At 38.1% G+C, this 4,552-nt stretch overlaps 1 long non-coding RNA gene across 1 annotated transcript; it reads right to left on the minus strand.

Moving 5' to 3' along the window:
* Positions 1-2,512: 2,512 nt before the first annotated feature.
* On the minus strand, positions 2,513-3,461 carry LOC142657276 (uncharacterized). The gene is made up of 3 exons (XR_012849872.1): positions 3,351-3,461; positions 2,829-2,965; positions 2,513-2,615 (listed from the first exon to the last, which is right to left on the minus strand). It is a non-coding gene; the product is annotated as an uncharacterized LOC142657276 (long non-coding RNA).
* Between the last annotated feature and the right edge of the window lie 1,091 nt (positions 3,462-4,552).

Below are 4,552 nucleotides of genomic sequence, written 5' to 3' on the forward strand. Positions count from 1 at the left end.
TTTTAAAAACGGCAGCGAAAAAGAAGTGCAGGTCACTTCTTGGGACGTTTTTGGAGCCATTTGCATAGACTCTATTGAAAACAGCTCCAAATACGGCCGTAAAAAACGCAGCGAAAAACGCAGCGAAAATCGCAAGTGGCTTAAAAAAACGTTTGAAAATCAGGAGCTGGTTTCCCTTGAAAACAGCTCCGTATTTTCAGACGTTTTTGAGTTTGCGTGTGAACATACCCTAACTGCAAATTAACCTGCCATACATATTCGGGAAGAATAAGAAGGAAAGTTTGTGCTCCTGGACTGTACAATACAAAATCTTCAATGTATCATTGTCTCAATTTATTTACCGCCACCCTTTAATCTTTCTGTCTTGGGTGTGGTACAGGAGTTTATTGATAAAAAGCCCTTGCAGATTATCCACTGCTACTAATTGGCGACTTCAATGGAGTAATGGACTTTAGTATGGACAAATGTAACAGGTGGGAGGGGGTTTAGGATGGTTACTGCCCCGCAGAGGAAATTGCACAGCAAGAACTTCAGACGACACAGGTATAAGATGCTGAATAGAACTTTACTCCAACAGAGGCACAGTCTTCACGGTTATAATATTTAGTACATAAGCTTGACGGTTTCACTAATAAATAGGCTCTATACTTGGCGGTTTCTGATTTAACTTGTGAGAATGGGACAATGTGTTTGCTATGGTTCAGTCTCAACTTAAACTTGTGCTGCAGAGGGTCTTTCTTCTCATATGAAATGCTGAGCTAGCGATACGCCATTCAGGCTAGCAATACAAAGTATTTTTGGTTGATCAGTCACTTTGTAACTTCTGCCCTAACTGGCAATCTCAACTGGCAGCTCTCATCCTGCCCGTTTGTCCAATCTGAGATCTGTGGGGATTGTGTCACCCTAGCGGCTTCCCTGCTTAATGTGATTGTCTCCGCTTGTAAAGAGAGCCCAACATTACATTTTATGGAACTGAAATTTAAACAACTATCAAATATATCAATATTTTACATCTCCTGTCACTTTTTGTCCAACACAGGATCTAATCCAGTACATATGGCGGCACGTTCCATACTCTCTGTATTGTGTACATATGATACAATGTCCTGTCACCTACCACTGGATTAAATGCGATGTCACACAAATAGCGCTGTGAAGGGTCGGATAAGTGAATTGTATACACTGTGCTAAGTTGTAGCCGGGCACTGAATACACTAATAAATACCAGTCACACTTATGAATTGATGTTAAAGATTTATTTAAAGTTTTTGTGGATCAAAATATATAATGGTAAAGATGATGTTATACAAGATCCAGCAAAAACAATGGAAGATGTCACAGTATATACTGTAGTATCAGTAAGGGGTGGGAAATCTGTATTCCAGAGACACAGGAAGAGATGACATGTTCTCCTGTTCTGTGCCTGGTCTTCTGGGTAACATTGATGCACCGGTAACCACACTGATGTCTCTTCTGTGACAGATGTAGAAAATTTTAAGTCTCGCCATTGGAATACTTGTAAGATGGCGGGTTCTGCCCTCGGTTGTTATTGGCATTGATGTTGATGGTCTGTTTGTATCTGCTGACTTTTTCTGAGGGGAGAAGCACACAATCCTATTAAATATTCATCATTCAGGCTGCTTACCAAATATAGAGGGGACATATCTAGAGGAACTTACCTTTCTATCAGCAATGATGGCGGCTCCTCTGGTCACAGGGAGCGCAGTTCTCGCCAGATATACTGCGGAATTTATGTTTATGCTGCAAGAGAAATATTTGCTATTAATGCTCTACTAATGTGTGTTTCTTGGCAGTCACAAAATCTAGAAGAGGTTTTATTGTGGATTTTCCTATTTGATCCTAGGGGTTACACTACAAACCTTGAAGATGATTGATCCAAGCGATGGGTTTGATCTAAAGCTGCGCTGTTCAGGATGTTACAGGAACTTTCTGATGTTCACAAAGGTGGAATCATTGTTTTATGCACCTAAGATGGTAAATGTTCCTTAGGAGTCCTGCAAGATGCCAAGTAATGTCTTACATCAATAACAATGTTCCTTGTATCTATCATGTAGTTTCTGCCGCTTACGGCACTTTTCTAAAAAAGTGGACAGAGAGTAGCTGAAGGAGCAGAGCCACCAGCGGCCGACACATTTATCATAATAACATGGATTATTAGTTGTTAAGGTGTGGGCCTTTTAATAAATTAGGCACATTTTACTCCATGTTTTTTTATATTAAGACCGGTGTATGAAACGTCAGTCTTAATCAATTCCCACCAATCTATTATACTACATACATGCTTACAGTTTTCTTCTAAAACTTATAACCTTCATTTAGAAATTAAATAAATATCTGAATACAAGAAAATTGAACTAGAAGATAGAATGACTTATTTACAATTTCTTTATGTTGGTTGATAAAATAAATTACTGATACAGAGGAAGACTTAAGAGATGGAAGAACATTCTCACAGCAAACATAATAGACAAGTACAATGCTCTCACCTTATGTGCTGTAAGGACATGAACAGACGCAGCTACTTTTTTTGTCCTAACCTCCTAATGCCCTTCAAATAGATCTTGCGGTCAAAGCGTCCACCAGCCAATGGGATGCTGGAATGAGAAATACATTGATGTAAGACATATGATAATGTTAGCAGGTAACCACACAATAATTGTTTTGTTTCACATCCTAGATTACTCCAGTACTGTCACCCAGGTATACAGCCACCTACCCCAAAGTGTGAGCTCTGGCTATAAGGCCCATGTAGTAATGGCGGCTACTGAAAGGATCATACCAACAACATGGAGGAAATCATGACTTACTTATCTGAACCAGGTCTGAGCTTTACTTCAAAGATACCAAAAACGGGTGGGTGGTCTGAAGTCTTCAAAACAGGGCAAGAGTCGTACTTCAGGACTCGCACATCTCCCTCCTATTGGCTTTTAAACAACACCCTGTCCTGTAGAGGTCATAAAAATAACAAATATCATCAGTGCAATCATATTATAATTTATTTATAAACCTCATAGCACATCATAGACTGAACATTTCGGCCTATTTTATTTAAGAAATATAAATTTTGAGACTATCTTGCATTTAAGGTTTGACTTGGTCACACAGATTTAATTAAATAAGTATCTTTGAGCCATGCTAGGCGAAGACATATTACACTGGGAGACGATGACAAACTCACTACAAGCAAAATGGACTGGATGCTTTGTTCTTAAGAATTATTCCTCCATCTATAATAACAATTCATTACCTTGGGCGAGGGGATTTATTATATGAAATCATGAAATGTATTCTTTCTTTAGCTCTGTAGACCTGGAAATAAGATATCTTACCGTATATGATGGGACTCTCTGCTTTTCTGATGTATCGTAGGTGTCTGTGCCAATGTCGAACTTATATGTAGGAAGGAATTCAATGGTGTGCTCCTTAAACCCTACAAATATGGACCCTTAAATTAAAAGAAAAAAAAACATGTAAAGTATTAAAAACATGTGCAAGAGATGTAGGGCTATATAAGAATGTGGAGAACATATGAACCATCATGACAGTGATTTGTATTGATCTGTCGAGGTGTATGTGGTAATAATACAGGCTGAGGAGTGATAGAGATCTGTCTACTAGTAAATGTACCGTTGTTCTTGGCTTCATTCAGATGGTCATGTTTGAGAAGACTGGACATATCTCTTCCTTTAATGTTCTTCAGAAGAGATTCCACGTTTTTTCTGTCCTCTTTCAGTTGAAAATTGAGGTCCCCAAACCAAAAAACTCGATCAAAGCGGCTGGTGACGTCCACTGTAGAATGAGATAAACACAGGACACAATTAGACCACGTGACTGCATTAGAGTCAATGGAGATAAATAGAGAGATAAAGGAATCGATAGGTTCAACCACATAAGTAATATTCACAGGCATTGGAGTTTATTCTTTCCGGAATAATTTGAGGCAGACGGAGACCCTCAGTGATAGTTTTATAGTCCTGGATCCTCTTGTAGACTGCCCCAACTGCCAACAAAAATATACATATCAGTAAATATGACCTCTTGGAATTTAGGACAACCACCACATTTAAGTTTTCTTTGACAATAGGTTTCTTTATCTTATATTATCTAGGTATCGTATCTACTTCTTGGGCTGTGTAGTCTGAATGTTCCCTCAACAATCAATTTTTTACAAATAGTATTTATATTAATTGTATTTCTATTGACATTTTAGAAGATGAGACTGGTGGAGTTCCATGATCTGGGTCCGCACTCTGTACACCAGACACACTGATATTTCTGTTACTGTAAATCTAAGACACAATCATTTTCATGACAGAGGATAATGTATTTCTATAGCAGTCTGTAGAGGACATTAGGCCGTTTATCCTTCCAGTATTATTCTCTCATTATGTAGAATAAGTTTGATGGATTAGAAGAAGTTTGACCAAATGAGGAAGAACTTTTAATTTTACACCAAAACATCAATAGTACAGATCTTTTCATGTCATCTCATATATTCCAGCTTATTATTATTAAACAGCAGCACTTTTAT

This window comes from Rhinoderma darwinii, chromosome 7 (assembly GCF_050947455.1).
Source record: "Rhinoderma darwinii isolate aRhiDar2 chromosome 7, aRhiDar2.hap1, whole genome shotgun sequence".
Taxonomy (NCBI): domain Eukaryota; kingdom Metazoa; phylum Chordata; class Amphibia; order Anura; family Rhinodermatidae; genus Rhinoderma; species Rhinoderma darwinii.